The sequence below is a fragment of the Ixodes scapularis genome, unplaced genomic scaffold, assembly GCF_016920785.2.
Source record: "Ixodes scapularis isolate PalLabHiFi unplaced genomic scaffold, ASM1692078v2 PGA_scaffold4__175_contigs__length_147842914, whole genome shotgun sequence".
Taxonomy (NCBI): Eukaryota; Metazoa; Arthropoda; class Arachnida; order Ixodida; family Ixodidae; genus Ixodes; species Ixodes scapularis.
Genome location: NW_024609879.1, coordinates 19,988,049 through 20,008,556, shown reverse-complemented (window position 1 = coordinate 20,008,556; position 20,508 = coordinate 19,988,049). Strand labels below are relative to the sequence as shown.

The 20,508-nt window shown below is 48.3% G+C and overlaps 2 non-coding genes across 2 annotated transcripts; both read left to right on the top strand.

Annotated features, from left to right (window-relative positions):
- Positions 1–437: 437 nt before the first annotated feature.
- On the top strand, positions 438–510 carry Trnar-ccu. Its single transcript has one exon. It is a non-coding gene; the product is annotated as a tRNA-Arg (tRNA).
- Positions 511–4,329: 3,819 nt separating this feature from the next.
- Positions 4,330–4,402, top strand: Trnar-acg. Its single transcript has one exon. It is a non-coding gene; the product is annotated as a tRNA-Arg (tRNA).
- The last annotated feature ends 16,106 nt before the right edge of the window (positions 4,403–20,508 follow it).

Sequence of the window (20,508 nt, the reverse complement as noted above, 5' to 3'; positions counted from 1 at the left end):
CCTTCTGACCACAGTCGATTATGAAACTTCAAGGCTACGCAAGACTTCTGAAATCCAACGGTAGCTACACTGTATCTTTTCGGAAATCTTCATAGACGAAAAAAATATTTGATATCGTGACACATTTCGTCCCAGAAACATATACCACAACGTATAATTAAGAAGTGCGCAAATAACAAAATCAGCAACAAAATAAATGTTCTTACTATCCTCTTTACTTTGTAGCCGTTGATGCCGTCATATTTTCCCCCCCCAAAAAATACACGAAACTGTGGTAAAAAATGAGAAACCTTAGTGAAAGAAAAAGGCACGGGAAAGGAACGATTTAGCTTAATAGTAAACACTGTTTTGTTCATTCGATCACCTACCTCTCAACACATTAAAATAATCAAAGATCAGACTTAGTTCACAGCAATCCACGAATTCATGATCACCAAGCCCTCGTGGCCTAACGGATAAGGCATCGGTCTCCTAAACCGGGGATTGCGGGTTCGAATCCCGCCGAGGGTATTCTTTTACCTCCGTCACATGCTACTTGTTAGGCGAGTTTGAGAACACGGTAACAAGAAAATGAGCTACGACAAAATCCGCTATGTTTTCAAGTTTTTGCACCGAAAGGCAAGCTTTTAATTTCTACCATTTTTTTGACAATTAAATGATATGTTATTAGTCGAATTTAATCTTAATTCATTTATCCCAGCCCAAAATTTATTCCATAGCCCTCTTAAGTCCAGACGCAGCCGACGCAACTAACTACTGGTACCACTCAAGCAACATCAAAAGCGGAAGTAACCATACATTTTCCTTTGTGATTGGTTCAGTGATAATCCTGACGCCAAGTCACTTAGCATCAGGAAGTCATGCACCTACGTGACTTAGTGGTGTCACGTGACTCTAATGGTGCGAAATCCTGGTTTCACTTTACCTCCTGCCGTCAGAAGGTTATTAATCTATATTTAGTGACAGGTCAAGAACAAAGTGGAAAATCCTTCCACTTTAGTAAAGTGAACGCTGGAGAGGAGGCGGCCTCCTCTCCGGGGTTCGCTCTGTTCAAGTGGTAAAAGGTGGGCGGAGCTTCCACTTCCTTCTTGACCTGTCACCGACTATAGTAATGTCGGTTGTGAAGTGGTGTAACGTGACGGAATTTGACGTGACCGCCCGTTGTAATGTCAGGTCACGTAACACCACGTTGTTACGTGACGCAATTTCACGTAACGCTACACCAGAAACCTTAACGTCACGTGACGTCGTGACATTCTGCGTATATATCGCTAACGCACACGGCATACGGGACATTTAAACAATAAACAAAGGGTCGCTATAATTTTTTAGACGTTTTTCTTGGAATTAGAACGGTGTGTCTTGAATCTCCAGCAGTTGATAATAAAAGGAAAAAAAAAGCGAAAAAGTAGAACACAACTCTGGTATTATGGATGATGTGAAGAAGAAAAGAATAAGGAATCGGTAGCCATTAAAACCATCAACGGTGTCGTCGCGTTTTCTGTTCCTTCCTGGCCGTAAACGAGGACCCGGGTGTTAGTTAACAGATATGTGTGATCCGTGAAATGAGCCGCATGTACATTGCCATGGCTAGGAGAAAAGACGATTACAGACTGTCACTGGTAATGATACATACATATATATTAAAATCATACAGGGGTCCTCGTTCATGGCCAGGAAGAAACAGAAAACCCGACTGACATTGTTGATGGTTTTAATGGCGACTAATCCCTAATTCTTGTCTTCACCCCCACTTTGTAGTAGTTATTTCCCAAATTACTTTTTGGCACTTACCCAAAGAGGTAATTGGCCCAAGCTCGCTATATACCAAAAGGTAGCGCCAACCACCTCTCCTGCGCCATTTTCTCTTTTCCATCGAGGTGAATTTTGCTCGCCCTTCACTGCCGGCAGCCTTCACGCCGCCATTAGGGTGCGTGACCCGTAACGCGAGCCTAGACGATCCTAAGCGGCCGGCGTGGAATCGTGTGGAATCGCATGCGGCGCTTGAAAAAGCTTCGTCTTGAAATACAACGAGAGTTGTACTATACAACGTAAAATCCTAGTTCATGAGTGCGGGAGGATGTCTTAAACGGCTAATGTATTTGCGAGCTGAATTGGAATCGCTCGGGTTCAAAGACAAAATATTGTCCAGTTCTGCTGAAACGCAGATGATTCAAAGAAATAGCAATGTTGTAACGATAATTTTGGGACATCGACGCGCACAGCAGATATATACTTTGTTTACCCGTTTACTGCAACACGTACTCAAAGCCGACAGATTATGCAAACGAAAGTACATTAATTGTCTGACAAGCATCACTATGTGCTGTCATGATTGACAGAGCAATCCAAATAAATCTCGGACCTAAAGAAACGGTATCGGATGTCGAGGTGCAAAAAAGCACTGAAATTGAAGAGCTAAGACAAGAAGTAAATAAGTCAGAACAGTACAGTCGCAGAGCTAACTTAGGAATACATGGACTGCCTCGAGGTGAAAACGAAAATCTTCTCTGCAAAGTAAATGACATTACACGAAAGCTCAAACTCGTTCAAGTGACAGCAAATGTTTTAGAAGACCGGCACAGACTGCCCCATAGCCCGGTAAGATTCCGGTCGTTTTGGCACGCTTTGTATCGCGAGTAACACGTGACCAATGGCTATATAAAAGGACTTATCTAACAGACACTGTCCTTTGACAACCTAACAGCACACAACAAAAAACTCTTGTGGGTGACGAAAGTAATAGCTCAAGAAAGAAGGTACGAGTTTGTTTGGCAGAACAATGGAAACATTCGTACGCAAGGCAGAAGGCAAACGTGCTATCAAAATCGGATCTGAAGTTGATCTCGGCAAAATAATCTGAAAATGGCTGATACAACTCCTGTTTCAATGCATTATAATCAGACTACATTCAGCCAACTTACCCGGCAAGATCCGCTGTACCTACAGCAACATTTCTTGATTTTCCACTTGAATGCTTGGGGCATTGCTAATAAACATGACGAAACCACTACCCTTTTTCAACTCTATCAATTATAGTTTCGACTTTTTTGCATTTACAAAAACTTGGCAAACCAGTATACCAGTGACGAAGTAAATTTTCAGAGATACAAGAAGAAAGGGTTGTTTGGAGCAAACAGAAGAGGAGGAGGCGTTTCCCTGTACTTCAGTGATAGCGCTAGTTGGTAATTCGACATTGTAAAACAGTGCACAGAACACGGAGGAAGAGAAAGGATAAGTAGGATGAAAGAGCGCTGAAAAGGACAGGAGCAACGAAAGACCGCTGAACGTTCTACCTGTCCCTTCTCTTTCTACAGTGTCGAATTTGTCACCTATAGTAGGTTAGAAATCAAGAAGGTACCGGCAAATGCCCTTCAAAGGGAATTCTATATTCCTCCGCCACCTCCGCATCCAATAGCGTCCCATCGTTTCCGTGACGTGGCGGCCAACGCGCGAGGAGGGTCTTGCCTTTCTGTATATATTTGCTTTATCTTTTGACTTTGACTTAACATTGTGGAAGCCACGAAAGGGAGATTAGAGTTTTCCCTCTCCGATGTATACACCAACATGAGTTGGTGTACACAGTTTGTAAACATGAGTGGGTAACTAATCATAAACGAAAAGAAGTCCAAGGACAGCTAAGCACTTCTTATGAGTTGCGAATGCGAAAGCATGAATGTCGTTCTTCCGCTCCCTAACTTCGTCTGCGCCGTAGGGGCGTGCAAGGCCACGTTTCACCGGCGGAAGGCCGAGCGCGCGCTTTCGTGAAGTGGTTGCGCCGCGCTGAGCTCGGTCGTACGACCTCTCAGAGTCTGCTCAGACGGGCTCTGGCTCTGCCGCCACCGCTCCATCCTCTTACCAGCGGCCGCGCCGCTGCGTGCGTTGCGCCGCCATGGAGAGGGCCTCTCTGGTAGCGTTTTTTTTTGGAATTACGCCGCACGAGAGCCAATGGGAGCCTCGTTCCTTGATGACGCGCGCCAGCCAGTGGGAGCATAATTCATTAGATATCTGCTTCGCTTAGGAGAGTGGATTTTAGGTTCCGTTTGGCCAAGGTTTGGCGTGGCTCAAAGCTGAGGACGTCGGTTCGCTCCAAAAGACAATTATTGATGTCGAAATAAAAACATAAAAAAAAAGGTCTATGCAAGTGGTGGTTTCAATCGGTTGTCGATCGGCCGATATACGGTTAATTCGTCCGCAAGAACCTGCCTTAAATCTAGGGGAAAATAAAGCTCTAAAATAATATTCTTCAGCAACCGAACAGGGTCGCATTTGCCGGTTTAACCAGACTCATGATTGAAATAACTACCGCAGCCATTGGATATCTCGGCGGGGCTTGTGGCGCAACGGATAACGCGTCTGACTACGGATCAGAAGATTCCAGGTTCGAATCCTGGCAAGCTCGCATTTCATTTTTGGTGCCACAAATGTAGGTCGGCCATTTTAATTTAGCTCTGCCCCATCCATGCATCCGATATCCGAAGTGGAAACGACATACCGTAATTTCCAATCTATACACCAACTCAACTCTCCTACGTCACGCCGCGGTGGTGGCGCGCCGGACGCACTTCCGGTCTAGGGCGGTGGGCAGGGTTGCCAGGTTGGGCTATAAATAGCCAAATTGGGCTAGTTTTATTTGCAGTTGGCGGGAAAAAATGGTAGTTGGCTATTTGGCTAGTATTGGGCTATTTCCGACATGTGCATTGGGCTATTTCTGACCTGTGCATTGGGCAATTTCTGACCTGTGCTGGAACCAAAATGCCTGAAAGCACTTGGGTTGATAGGTTCGAATGTATTTTTAGAGTAAGTTACGTGAACATTTGGCGCTTCAGTCCCTTAACCCTGATAAGTTTGCGACAGCAAACAAATTCGTCTTCTTTTTGCGCGCCTTGTGCAATTGTTTACCTCCGAATTTTGTCCGAATGCAAGCATGTGCTGTTATTCCTCCATCTCAACAAGTGACGGCGCGATTCCTTGCAGCTTTAACAGCACCTGTTCTGTGCATTCTTTGGGTTTTCTGAATTCTGCATAGTTCTCCCGTGACGACATTCTGGTCACCATGCCCCTATGCACGTTTGGAAGTACGGCTTCAGGGCGCTGCCATCTTGCTTGGCTGCGGTGCGCTTGGACGAGCCATAACCCGATTACGAAGCCTTGCTAGGGCGTCGTAATCGGATTATGGCTGCGCCCAAGAGCGCACCCCACTGAGAAAGATGGCGGCGCCCTGAGACAATACAGTGGAAGGTATGTTGTCATGCGCTTGTACGAGCGTTTCAGGAAGTTCGCTGAACGTACAAGGGACGCCATTTCTGGGGCATTTGATGGATAAAAATGTATTATGTGTCTTTTCTGCTCAAAATAAACGTTTCAAATGATAAGTTTTTTTTTTTTTGGGGGGGGGGGGGCTATTTTTGGGCTATTTTTCTGGATCGACATTTGGCTATTGTTGGGCTATATCTCGTAGACGTTTGGCGGTTTGTAGTTCAAACACCTGGCAACCCTGGCGGTGGGCAGAAGTCGCCGTGCCAGACATGCATTCCTGTGTTCCTTTGGAAGAAACGAGACAAAAAACCTGCCTTTTTGTAAAAATACTGCGACGGGGGCTGTACCAAGAGAGTGTGGAAAGGTTTGAAGATCAGTTTTCATGTGTTTTTGCCCCCTCCGTTCGTCCAAGAACGTGGATAGTAGCCGTGAATAGGGCAAACCAGACGCTGTCGAACTACGATTGCGTGTGCGGGCAACACTTTGTGGTCGCCAGATGTATTTGCTTTGTTCCAACATGAACGAGAGAAAACCGCCAAGTTGTCCGAACCACCCGCGGGTTCAGTGCGTCTTCAAATTCACACGGCCGCCTGATCGTTCGAACTCTCGTCTGCTCTTTCAAACTTGTCTGCTTTTTATCGTCTGCTCGTTCAAACAAAAGCGGCCCGTAGAACAAACTTTGACCCGGTGATTGCAATAAGAAGTAATTGCAGGCCTCAAAAGACTTGAGTAGGCTCGGTGTAAACAGTAGATACAAGATGTTGATCATTGGTACCGGTGGCCATCACCGACTTGTTACGCTTGGTCTGTTCCCGCTTCCGATTTTCAGTATCGACGTCGATCGTCGACCTACGTTCTACACTTTTGCAGCACGAGCGACGTCGCTACCTAAAATAGCTAGAAGAATCTCATCATGGTTTTGGCGTCCATTCTGCGGCGTTCATGCGAATGAATCGCTGCACGTCAAATTATTTACGGAATGTTTAGCGGCGTAACGAGCCTTGATAATTTCGCTCAGGCTATTAAAGTGGCAAGACATTGCGATGAGGACGTAGAATCGATAATTCCAACGCAAAAAAGAGTATGCAGACTCACACAGACGCCGACAACGTGACATTCGAATGGTTTGTTGACGCGGGACGCGGTGCTTCTTGCCCGTACTCCATTACGCATGCGTTCGAACTGTCGTCTGCTCTTTCAAACTTGGCTGCTTTTTGTCGTCAGCTCATTCAAACGACAGCGGCCCGTAAACCAAACGTTGACCCAGTAATTGCGATACGAACTAAGTGCAGGCCTCAAAACACTTTTGAAGTTTGGTTGGGGTAAGTGCTAAGTGTAAACAGATACAAGAAGATGTTGATCATTATTGTTACGAGTGGCCATCACCGATTTGTAATGCCCGATTCTACTTGCGCTTTTTAGTATCGACGTCCACCATCTCAGATACGGTCCACGCTTTTGCAGTCCGAGCAACGTCGCGTCTGAAAACAGCGAGCAGAATCTCATCGTGGGAGTCAGGCTTTAGCGCCCATTCTGCGGCGTCCACGTGGAATGAATCGCCGCGCGTCACATTATTTACGCAAAGTTTTGCCTCGTTAGTTTTGCTGAAGCTGCTCAAGTAGTCAGACATTGTTATCAGGACGTAGAATACACAATTCCAACGCGAAAAAGAGCACGGGGACTCCCACCGACGCCGACAACAACGCAATTCAATGGTTTGTTTATGGGCGACGGCGGGCTTTTTGCCCACCATCCACCGCGCATGCGCGGCGCCGGTGGCATCCGCTAGGGGCGCTCCGGTTTGTTTGTAAACATGAGTTGGTGTATAGTCCGCAGGGGCACGTTTTGGTTGAAAAAGGTTTTCCTTACAAAGCACATTACTAATTCCGACGCCATTGAATTCCCATACAAAGCACGTCTATTAAAATGCTCGCATAACCGGCTCATAACATCAGTTTGTATCGTAATTAAATCTACATTAACGTGCTCTGTGATTCCTTAAATTCCTGATGTCGCATCAAGACAAACACTTTTGAAAGAAAACATTATCGTATAGTTTGCCCCGCGAAAATTATCAACGTTTAGGCAAGTATCGTCCGCCGACTGTAGTACAGAGAATACGGCACTAAATTCCACGAACCTTTTCTCTCTCTCTTTTTTTTTCTTTGTCTTGGCAGTTAGTACACTTCCTGCCAGAAATCTCTTTCCACCGTTGGGCTGACTGCCAAAGTCTTCCAGATAACAAGGCGACAGAGCTGAACTTTTGACGTCACCTAAGGAGGCATACGGGTGGCACAGATTGGATAACCGAGCTCTGCAGCGCTCTCCTCAGGTTCGTCTCGTCAATGACTGGAGACCAGTCTCTGCCGAACTCTGACGCCGCACTCGTGCCAAATCCGTAACCTGCATTGGCCTCTTTAGGTGACGTTTAAAATTTAGCCATATGGCTTTGCAATCTAGAAGGCCTTGGCCAGGCCCTGTGTATTTTGATGCGGTGAATGAGGAATGAATGATTCTGCCTTTATTTCTTCACCTTCGAGGTTTTTTATTGAACATAGCGACTAAAGCGACGATCTATGACGTCGGCGAACCTTCGGGTGATGATATAAACCTGTGAATGGGACCACGTTGAATTTAACCGAGACTGGGACAGAAAACAAACATCAAAACGCAAAAGGGACAAAAGAAAAACACGTTGTTTTGGCCTGAAGGCAGTTTTGGGTTTTATTGTTTGTATTAGGTGTCAGAAGTGGGAACTGTTTTTAGATTAAAAGGGGAGAGTAATCTTTTTGTTCGAGTTTGAGGGAGGATGTGTGTTGCCTTAGCGTGCCGACCTGCTAGGTTGTCCACATTCTTACATTGGGTGATGGAGACAGGCGCGCTTGAATTATATAGACTTCGTCGTTCTGTGTTGGTTTTGATGATCATTATGACTTTGCTGACTTTACTAAAGAGGCTAACTAAATAAACGAGTCAGTTGAGTTTGACACACCGTCCTGTCTATTAACGTAATAGCGCTTAGGAGCTTGTGTCGCAAAAAAAAAATCTGTGTCCGTGTCAGTGGGACCGAAAATCCTATAATGCAACGCGCGCAACCACATGTGACGTCACACGTGTCTGTGACGTCATGACCCTATCGACCCGCTAAATTTGGCTGGAAACAATTACGCTAAGTGAAGTGGGAAATGTTCCCTCCAAATAGAGTGAAACATTTTTCCGCCAAATCTTGCAGAAATCTTCCCCCAAATTTAGCGGAATATTTTCTGATATATTTAGCATAAAATGTTTCCGCCAAATTTAGCGGTAAATATTTCCGCAAAATATGGCAAAAATATTTTCCCGAAAAATTTAGCGAAAACTTTTCCGCTAAATTTAACGCAAATTTTTTTTCCGCCAAGTTTAGCGGAAAATGTTTGCTACGTTTTACGAAACATTTTACCGAGAAATCTAGCGAAATATTTTCCCGCGAAATTTAGCAAACATTAGGGAGTTTTAGAATAGCGCACACTAAAGCTTTGCGTACGCAAAGAATAGTGTCGTCGCCACTGCGCATGCTCCGAACGCAAACCAGGTTTTGCGCTTTGCGTGCGCAATTTTAGCGTGCGCTATTTCTCGGAAATAGCGTGCGTACGCAAAGAGTCTTTGCGCTTCTCCAAGGAGGATTCGGGATGAGAAGTTGGCTAAAGCCAAGACGAGCACAGTTTAAAAAATGGCGGCTTCCAGAATTATGTCGGCGGCTGCTTTGGCGGCGGCGTGAGTGCGACGTCGGCGGCATCCTCGCGGCTGCGATTTTCAATGCGGGACGACATTGTACGTGGTTTGGCAACGACCCCCGGCAACTTGATGCTTGCGACGCGCGAACATTTCTCGGCGAAGGTACGATGTGCGAAGGTCAGTACGCGAGACCTCTCTTGCCGAGGCGACGCAAGCGGACACGACCGGTCAACCGCTCGCGTCGTATTCTTATGTTTAAACAATTCTAAAATAGTACTCTGAACCAAAAAGCTTTTTTTTTTTTTTTTTCTAAAGTTACAGAATTTCGTGTGTGAAATAAAAATTGTGACTATCTTGGTGGCGTTGCAAGCGTGAGCTGCTTGGGCTTTTGCGTCGCGGCGGAGAAACGCTATTCTAAAACTCTCTTGCGTCGCATGCGCTAATACAAGCGCTAAATTTAGCGCTAGCGTGCGCTAAAATTGCGTACGTTATTCTAAAACTCCCTATTTTCCCCCCAATTTAGCGCAAACATTTTCTGCTATATATAGCGGAACATTTTCCCGTTAAATTTAGCGGGAACTTTACCCGCGGAATTCAGCGGATTATTTCCCGCAATCTATAGCAAAAACTTTTCCGTAAATTTAAACGAAAAATATTTCCGCCAAGCTTAGCGAGAAATTTTCTCGCCAAATTAAAGCGCAACTTGCAACTTTCTGTAAAGTCCTAGTTAATTAAGGTAAAAAGTTCATACATGTACACTTCAGGGAGCAATGATACAAAATATGTGTCAATATTCTCGTACAAATGGGGAATCAATAATGTGTCATCAAAAGATTACTTTGAAGCACCTATGTTCGCGGGGTGTATGTCTTATTTACCGACCAATAAACTAATTCATGACGAACACGCACACTACTTTTATAAGTGAAAAACGAAATTGCTCGCCAAAACTACCACTTAAAGGGGTCCTCCGGAGCGTTCTGCGATGCTCTATTTATGGCGGTAACTCAATCTGCAGGCCCTAAGGATCCTAAAAATCATAAAATTACGGTCATGCGCGGCGGATTTCCCCACTAAAATTGCTATCAAAGTCCCCGGCACCCCCCCCCCCCCCCCCCCCCCCCCTTTTCTGAGATGACCCCGGAAAACGGGAGGGGCATCTCTTTACGCGTCAGCCAATAGCAAGCGAAGGATCCCGGCGTCACTGCGCGTCACCAACGCCGCCGACCGCCGACCCGCGGACGAATCTCTCGAACACGCGCGGACCGTCCTCAAGGGACCCGGACTTTGTGCTCGGCAGTCGTCGTTCGTCGCACCGCACCGTAGCGCTGCTACTGCAATACGCAGTCGCATCCCACAGATGACAAGGAAAGGTTTGACTCGTTGACGTGGAAGGATCGCAAAGCTGGCTTCGGAGTCGGGATCCACGGGAAGAAGGAACATGTGTCCCGCAAACGCACGCCCGCAGACGCCCCGGGAAGCAGACGAGCCGACGCGCCGACGCATCACCCCCTAGCAACAAGCTTGCGGGGAGAAAACATAGTTCGCTGGTTTTGGAGCGATAATTGCGGACTATGTTTCCCGCACCACAATCAGTTTACGTTTTTCTCAAACTCTAATTTACAACAAGCTTAAAAGCGTTGCAATAATAACGTTCGCGTTCACCGCGAGAGGCAGCATTTCCATTGGTCAAGTTTTAGCGATGGGCAGGGAATGGGAGATTGTCTTCCAAGAGAAAATACTCCCGATAAATTTCTTCTGCCATCTGCTTAATAAACGGTTTTGTAATCTAAAACTTTGTATACATATTAACTTGCACCTACTACGCAATATAACAACATAAACAGACGATCGCAGAAAGTTCCGGAGGGCCCCTTTAAAGGGTAACTGCAAAGAAAAAAAAAGTTTTTTTTTTTAAAACAGCCTAATTGGGACAAGCATGTCACAAAACAAATGTTCCGCGAAAAAAATGATTTTTGTTTTATCAATATTTACGCCACAGGACGTAATTTAGTAGAGTCAGAACCTCTCCACATTTGAAACTCCCGCTCTTTCGACCCCCGCGTTGCGGAGTTGAACGACGCAGCGTCTCGACTTCCGGCAAGATCTGGCAACTACGCCAGGCCGCAGTGTTCCGTGAAGCAACATTGAGGCACTCTAACGTAGGTACATGGTTTTCTTGGTAACGTCGGCGGCGATTTGAAACCGCCGGGGTAAAATGTTTTTTTGCCGATTAGTGTAAAGGTGGCAGGGCGACGGATATCTTCCAGAAGGTGTATAGGCATACCGAGACCGCTACCAGCGGACCACTTGGTTTCGGCGCGGAGCCGTTACCGTGGGGGCGATCAAGAAGTCGTCGTCGTCGTCGTGTCGTCGTGGTCGGCGGCGATTTTGAAACCGCCGGGGTAAAATGTTTTTTTGACGATTAGTGTAAAGGCGGCAGTGCGACGGATATCTTCCAGAAGGTGTATAGGCATACCGAGACCGCTACCAGCGGACCACTTGGTTTCGGCGCGGAGCCGTTACCGTGGGGGCGATCAAGAAGCCCTTCCTCCGGAGCGCTCAACGACCCGTTAGGCCTACCAACCGGGCGTAGGGCGCAAGTGTTTTTTTTTCGACACGGCGTGTCGGGGCACGGCTAAACGACGGAATCTGGCGGTGGTGGCTGGGGCGTCTCGGAAACCAGGCAAGAGAGACACCTAACATCATGACTCCACGGAGGAAAACAATGACAACCAGTCAAATGGAAAAGGCAAAGAAGAGGGGAAAGCGAGACAAGGCGTCAGTGGAGTGCGGAGGCTGTGAGAAATGGGTGGATATTAGCGAGACACCGTTCGAATCATGCACGGAGGCGGAGAACAGTACATACAAATGTAAGGAGTGCAAGGAAAATGAGGTGAGAAGAATCACCTTGGAGGAGGAGATCGAACGGCAAGTTTATGCCTTGAGAGAGGCAATGAGAGTGAAGCTGGAGGAGGCAAAGACAGAGAGAGCGGCCATAGAAAGTAGGATGTTGGCGAAGCTCGAAGAAGAGAAAACCTTGAGAATAGCGACGGAAGAGAAACTGAAAGCAATAATGCAGGAGGAAAGGAACAAGAGAGAAAAATTAGGGGAGGTGTTCAATGACTGGATGAATTAAGTCATGTGAACCAGAGCAAATAACGGTCAACGGGGCTGAAAACGTACCGCAACAGCTGGAACCGAGAAACGGGGTCAAAGAAAAGAAGACATACCACACAGACGGGAAAGAGACAGTTAGCTTTTCCCAAGAACGGACGGGAAGTGGAGATCTGGATAAGGAGCAGGGGAGACAGACGACTGGAGGCCAGACACAAAGAAGCCAGCACAGGAACTACAAGGAGGCCCTCATGAGGCAGAGAGCAGACCCAGATGACGGGACAAAGAAACAGGACAAAGAGAAGAAGGTGGACAAGAGAGTCTTAGTGGTAGGGGACACCAATGCCTTCAAGATAAAGAGAGCCACACTGAAGGTGGTAGATTACGACAAGAAAGTTCACTTTGCAACTAAGCCGGGAGCACAACTGAGAGAGTCACTCGAGAGAGCAGAGAGGGATGGGAAAATATGGAATGCAGAGGCAGGACTGGTGGTCATACATGCGGGAGTGACAGACGTGCAAGGCGAAGAATCGGTGGAAGAAATGGCAGCGGAGCTAGGGAAACGGCTTGAGGACTGGACCACGAGAGCCCCGAAACATTCTTTTATGGTGTATGAAGTCCCAGAAATCAAAGACAAGAGGGACCCACTTAAAGAGAGGTGCGCCAAGTGGAACAGGCTATCAAGAGAGATCAGCCAGCAGCTGGGACCGAGGGTGGAGGTGGTAAAGAACACAGGAACGGGAAACGACATGGAAGATGGCTGCTACAATAGAGATGCGGCAATTGAAGAGGGACAAGCACTGGGTAACAGACTAAAGAGTTTTTTAGGACTGAAATGCAAGGGGAAAAGCGTGACACCGATGAAAAGGCGACAGGAAAGAATGGAAGGCAGGCTGACTCTGGACCAGAGACTACAGCGACTCGAGGAACAACTCCAGAGGATGTGTCCCCCACAGGGACATGCCCACTAAGAAGAGAATGTAGGAGGGATGGTGCCTGCAACAACACGAGAGGCGGAAAACACAAAAAGGCACCAGACCGGGAAATAAGGAAAAACAGACGAGCAAAAAAGAAAAAACAGGGAAGTGAAGATTGCCTTTTTAAACCTACAGGGAGGAAGGAAAGCAGGAAAATGGGAAGAGGCCTTTCAGATGTTACAAGATGATAAGATTGGAATGTTCGCAGTCACAGAAACCCACCTCAGGGATGAAGAAAGACCCCCGGATTGCGAAGGGCTCTTTTGGGATGGGGTAAACAGAAAGGACAGTGAGAGAAGGGGAGGGGGGGTAGGATGCTTTAGCGGGCCAGGCTGGCAGAGAGAAAGTCCAGAGTGCAGAGAGCACATGTGGTTGACGGGGACACTGGCGGGGAGAAAGGTGGCAGTGGCAGTGGTGTACCTGTGGACGGGGGCAGACAGCAGGGAGACAAACATCAAGCTAATCAAGTGCATTGAAAAAGACTATCACAACATTGGGAGACCTACCATTATGGTAGGCGATTTCAACGCACACCTAGAGGAGTTTGATGGGAGAACAGACGGTAATGGAAAGCTGCTGCAGGACATTGCGGAACACCTGGATATGGTAATCGTCAACACACAAGATAAATGCATAGGAAAGACAACATGGACGGCCAGAGGGATGAGCTCTACAATCGATTATTGCCTGGTGTCCCCGGACCTGTATGAAAAACTGAACTACATGGAGATAGACGAGGAAGGCGACAAGAGCCTGGGAAGTGATCACAACAAATTGCTGATCACTTTCGGAGGAAAGCCGACGGAAAAGAGAGTCAGCGAACCTATGAGACCACACCACATAACGCAAGCAGAAGCACAAACCATCGCGCAGAAACTGGAGGAAGAGGTGGAAACCAGGCAGGTGGAGACGTACGGGAACCTCATGCGGTGGTGGAAGGACCACCTGGAAAAACTGAAACGACCGACACGAGGGAAGAGGAGGAGAAAACGATGGTGGGATGTGGAGGTGAAGGAGGCCATTACAAGAAGGCAACTGGCAAACAGGACTCTGCGAGGGACCATCAGAAAACGAAAGGAGGAGAAGAAAGCCCCCCTACAGAAAGACTCAAGAGAATGGAGGGAGTACCAGAGCAGGAAAATAGAGGTAACAGCTTTGATTCAAAGCAAAATGGCCAAGGTAGATAAGAGATTTTTGGAAGAACTGAGAGAGGCAGGACGTGAGGCCCCACTGAAGTTCTGGCGACATGTACAGGGCCAAACAGGTCGACCCAGGGAGGATGCTGTAATCAAAGACGATTCAACGGGAAAGGAACTGGACCCTGGAGAGACCAACCGGTACATTGAGAGGTGGATAGGGGACATGTTCACAGGGGACAGCCGACAAATGGACAGTGAGGAGGGGGAGACGGAGGACGAACTGCAGGAGCAACCGAGCAGAGAGGAAATCACAGAGAGGGAGTTAAATAGAGCAGTCAAGAGGATAGGAGGAACCACAGCCACTGGAATGGACGGAATCCCAATGAGGCTGGTGAAGGAGCTGGGGCCAGAGACGAGAGCACTGCTGCGCGAGATCCTCAACCAGATCCTGAAGGAGGGATGGGTGCCGGAGGAGTGGCGAACCTAAAGACTCAGACTCATCTACAAGGGAAAAGGGCAAAAGTCAACGCTCGGAAACTACCGCCCCATAGCCATCACATCGGTACTCTACCGCGTGTTCATACAAATAATACGAGACCGACTGCAGACATGGGCAGAGGCAGAAGGAGTCTTAGGGGAGCTGCAGAATGGGTTCCGGTGGGGGAGACGCCTTGAGGACAATTTATTCGTGCTGACGCAGGCCATCGAGATTGCACAGAAGGAGAACCGCCCCCTTTACCTCTGTTTTCTCGATATCAGCAAGGCTTACGACACGGTCGAACATCGAAAACTGTGGACGCAGCTGGCAGAGCGGGGACTCTGCAGAGAGTGGATAGACCTCTTGCGAGAAGTGTACAGAAGGACGACGGTGGTGGCACAGTGGCAGCAGGAGACAACACATCCTAGAGCACTGCACGGGCTCGGGCCGGCCCGAAAGCCCGGGCCCGGCCCGGCCCGCGGGCCGGGCTCGGGCCGGGTAGCACGGATTTTTTAGGGCCCGGGCCGGGCTCGGGCTTGGAAAAAAAAGTTTCCGGGCCGTGCCTGGTAAGTCGTGTGCCGTAAATTTTAAATTGTTAATAACAAAAAGTTTCCACATTAATCTTTTAGGTTCATTGAAAAAAAAAAAGAAAAAAAAACGCGAGGTGCAAGGTCGCGACAGCGCCGTTCAAATATTAACAAAAAGGTGTCTCGCAGTTAGAAAGCCTTCAAGCGGATAAAAGGAAACATGAACTCCACCAGCATAGGGGGAGAGTGGGGGCAAGATAACGAGGGCACTCCGGTCGCAGGGTACGACATGATTGTCTTTTTCCTTTGCTTTTCAAATTAAAAAAAAGAAAAACGTTACCCCGACTTTGTACTTTGTACGAATTGGAGGAGTATCTACACGGCAAGAAAGAGTACTCGTGCTCAGGAGTGTCTGAGCTATGTGACTTCAGGAGAGCGCACGAGAAAGAATTCCCGAAACTATCCATTCCGATTCTATTCAAACGCATCCTGTGCATCAGCGCTACAAGTGCTAGCAGCGGACGGAACTTTAGCACGGCGGGCTACATTATGCAAGCAAGACGGACCTGCGTGAAGAGAGAGTCCATGAACAATTTATTGTTTCTGCAGAAAAATATGTAGGAAGAAAATTTCTCTTAAACGAATTGAACAGAACAACGAAAAGTGCAATATCCCTTCAATAAATTCATAAAAAAAAATTCCCCACTTTTTTCTCAAGGATTGTCGGTGTGCCATGCCTTCAAAGACTGTCGCAAATGATGCGCATATTTCACCCATACTCTCGACAATACATATTCTAAGTCGACATATTTATGCTATAAAAAACTCGGTCCCAGTTTTCCGGCTCGGGCCGGGCTCGGGCCGGGCTCGGGCCGGGCTCGGGCTCATATATGAAATTGGTGTCGGGCTCGGGCCGGATCCGGGCCGTGTCTCTACCGGGCCGGGTCGGGCCGGGCCTAGAAATAAAATATTCTGTCGGGCTCGGGCCGGGCCCGGGCCGTGTCTCTACCGGGCCGGGTCGGGCCGGGCCTAGAAATTCCGGCCCCTGCAGTGCTCTAAGTCACATCCAGTGACCTGCTCCAAGGGCTTGAGACAGGGCTTCCCGCTGTCGCCGCTATTGGTTATGCTGTACATAGCAGGAATCGAAAAGCGGCTGCAGGAGAGTGGGGAGGGTTTCTCACTGGAATATTCGGAAGGCGGGGAAAGGAAGGGAGGAAAACTCCCGGGACTCATCTACGCCGACGATATGGTGCTGATGGCGGACTCACTGCAGGGCCTGCAGGGGCTCATGAACGAGTGTGGTGCAATGGGAGAGGCCCCGGGGCTTAGCTTCAGTTCGCCCAAATCTGGGCTGATGGCCTTTGGGGCAGCAGAGGAAAACGGGACCGCCAACCTGTCCATTCAAGCCAATCCTGTACCTTGGGTGGACCACTACAAATATCTGGGTGTAAACCTACAGAAGGGACACCACTACCTCCTAGAGCACGAGACGAAGGTCAAGGCGAAGAGCAGGAAGAACAACGGCATAGCAACGGCCAGGGCCCTCTGGGGATATAACCGATACGAGGTAACCCGAGCGGTCTGGAAGATGGTGGCGGTGCCGGGGCTCACTTTTGGCAACTCAGTGTTGTGCCTGTCATCAGGTACCAGGCAATACCTCGAGGTCCGTCAGAGGGAGGTGGGAAGGTCGGCACTGGGAGCAAGCCGAACAGCACCGAACGAAGCCGTCCAAGGAGACATGGGCTGGTCCGGTTTTGAGGCCAGGGAGGCCCGAGCCAAGCTGGACTTCGAGCGACGCCTCAGCCGGATGAGCGAAGAGCGCTGGGCCAGACAGGTTTTCAAGTATGTACATCTTCGGTCCGTCCCAACCCGGTGGGTGCGACGGACGCGCCAGCTGGCACAGCGATACGAGGTCAACGGCCCACTCCTCTACCCAGCCGCGGAGCAGCCGGAACTGCAGCAGAGCATCCGCACGAGGGTGATCGAGAGCGAGACGCGGCGATGGGCGGAAGCGGCACGTCTGAAACCAGCGCTGGCCCTGTATGCCAGAGAGAAACAGGAGGCGAAGCGAATACCTTTCATGGACAACAGCAAGGGCAGTGCACTGCTTTCGGACGCCCGAGGCGGCATGCTGCGGGCCCTCGTGTTCCGCGCGAAGTACATGGACATGGAAGTGAAGTGCGTCATGTGCGCGCAGGGAGCAGACGAGACGGCGGAACACGTCATACTGGAATGCACGGGTATAAAGCCGGACGTGACGTACGAACCAGACATGGCGGTGGCACTGGGCTTTCGGGGCGTTGACGAACAGTACGACGCCGATAGCTCGCAGCCAGTGGAGGTGACAAAGAGGAGACTGGAGTGTTGGTGGAGGAGAGCAAAAGAACACAACTACGTTTTTGGCTAGTGTAGCTACTAGCCAGGCTAGATCCAGCGCTGCTGAGATCCCCCGATACAAAGGGGTTAGCCCCAAATCCAATCCAATCCAATCCAATGTTTTGGTTAGACGCGGTGACGCGGTTTGCGAGCACATGTAGCGAAGACATGACCGGGAGAAGTGCCCCTGTGATGTTCCCGGAAGACGGAAGGTATCGTTCGTAATCGTCGTGCGCGCTTTGAAAGCGAAGGGAGTCAAAGAATCGACAAGTGCGCAACCACAAGCCAAGGTTCACGACAGCGCTGCGTTGGTTTCGGTGATCTCGTTCTGTTTGGTGCAACACGGCGATGCGACAGAGCTGAAACGTTCGTGGTGTGTGTAATGCGGTGCTATGTGTGTTATGCGGGGGTACAACGGGTCCAGTCCCGTTGTCGTCAGCTGATCCAGTAAAACTGGCCCGGGAGGACGCAGCGAGCGTTTTTAAAACTAAATCTTCCTTCGTTCTGTTTCAAAATGTGGAAGATTCCGGACGCATACCGTGAGTAAAAAGCTGCGGGCGTTTTGAAATAAATTACGTCGTCTTAAGTGAACAATGGACGCCGAATTGTTCTCCTAGATCTGTCGTTTTTATGCTTCGTGTTGTTGGACTGCGTTTGCACAGCGACGTGTCGCGCTCGTCGTGCGGTGTGAATAAATTTGGGCAAGATTTCGTACCTGTCTACAGATGCATGAACTGAGACCACTTTTTACGTAGTGAACATGGTGTTTTTTTTTTGTTTTTTTTTTTTTGTGTGTCTAGTTGTGGACGTTAGTTGCACTCGGTGCGAATCTCGATGGCCTCCGGAGCGATATGACGAGAACGTAACTGGACACGTTTGTCGCTACGCGAACGCCCGATTGCCTCCAGCCATATTGCATCCCTTTCGGGGCGACATGGCTGCTGGAAGGCTCACTGTCGGGATCACGCATCTGACATCTCCGAAAAGTCAGCATTTGCACGCGCAAACAAGCGAAACAAACACACACAAAAAAAGCACGCTGGGCAAGCAAAGAGGAAAACGAAAAAACCGCGCTATGAAAGCCAAAACTCCGCGTCGCTTCCTATCACTAACACCTGCGACAGCTGCTAAACACACGCTACTTCACTTCAAGAAGTCTCACTCAAGCACCTGGGTCAGCACGAAACACTGATCACTTCGGCGAAACGATTAGTCGAGGTAGGCGAGACAGGCGGGAGCAGAGACTTCGGTGGCCATGAAAGAATGGCGAAGCTTTTGTTTGTATGAATCCAAACGGAAGTGCCCGTCTTGTAAACCTTTTGTAAAGAATAATAACTCTCATCACATAAGTTATTCTTTAAACGTAAAAATATGCCGCTCAAAAGGAAATTGCCACATATAACAAAGGTTTAACAACCAAGATGTAAGCTGTCAATCAAACTCTTAGCCAATGAGAACCTATTGGGATTGACGTCACGTAATCACAACTTCGTGGCGCGCAATTTAAAACGGACGAAATAGCCGCAAACTAAAATGAGTCTCGCGCAATAAATATTGCTGTAAAAAATGTTTTTTCACGCGGAAAATTTGTTTTTTGACATGCTTGTCCCAATCAGACTATTTAAAAAAAAAACTTTTTTTTCTTTGCAGTTACCCTTTAGCCTTCACGGGAGTTTACAACTTCATGACGTCACTAATCAACAGTCCCGGCTTCTGGCGCAACGGATAACGCGTCTGACTACGGATCAGAAGGTTCAAGGTTCGAATCCTGGCAAGAAAACTATGTAGCCCTCTTCAATATCATATAGGAAGACCCCATGTCAAATATTACGATCTAATTCCGTTTATATATGTAATAAACTGGCCAGCAAACCTTCAAGTGAGCCAAGCCGCCGAAATCTGCACAACTCTAGCGTGCGACGTGAGGCGCCAACAGCACCTCACGCAGCGCAGTCAGCGCAGTCAATGGGACGGAGTTTGAGCGGCCAACGTTGAGCCACTACGTCAGAGGCATGACTACGTCACTCTCACGTTTTTTTTTTTGTTTTTACTTCTCAGAGCGAAATTGAACGATGACGTCATGAGTTTCTCCTCCCCGGTGTTGGCTGACCGGGCGTCCACGTGATCACCGTAACGCGGATGCGCTAGTTTGCGCTGCCCTGCGCGCTTATCGGTCTGTTTCTCCGCTCCCCTTCTCCTCCTTTGTCTTCTCCCCTTACCTTCTCCCCCGGGCCATCACCGGCCACGCCATGCGAAGAGACCTGCCCGCATCGCGTGTCCTGTCCCTCGCTCCCTCCCGAACGTCACAAGACCACGTGGTTCGACGTGACGTGGTCATGACTTTGAGGACCCGAGACCAAAGTTGCCTGACGCAACCGAAGCTTCGGTTTCGGTATCAGCTGATGTTGAAATTAGGATTACACAAATAATATTTCACATTTCGCGAATCCGAAGACGTAGTTGTTTAGTAGTGCTTTGTGCATTTGAATCACATGTAAGTCTAGATTTTTCGGAATTGAGCGGAGTTGCCCTTCAAATAATATTGCCCAGACAGCACGTGAACGTATTCTGGAAAGGTGTTGATGTTATGCGCCATCTGCAGACATGTCCTCGACGTAGATGGTTGAGCGTGTTGGTTTCTAATTTACGATAAGGAAAAAGGAACTTTGAAGATAAACAGACAAGACAGGCTTTCGAAAGCCTGTCCCGTCTGTTTGCCTTCAATGTTCCTCTTTCCAGTGTCACCGACAATTGTGGTTTAATATCCGTGGCTTGATCAGTGAATTTATGCAATCGTCCCTCGAAATAATGCCTCACAAGATATTCTTCTTGTTTTCTTGTATATGAATGCAAAAAAAAGTTATTGGTAAACACCTTCAAATAGGCATACACAGTTGCATCTCTATCCCGAACTCTCAACT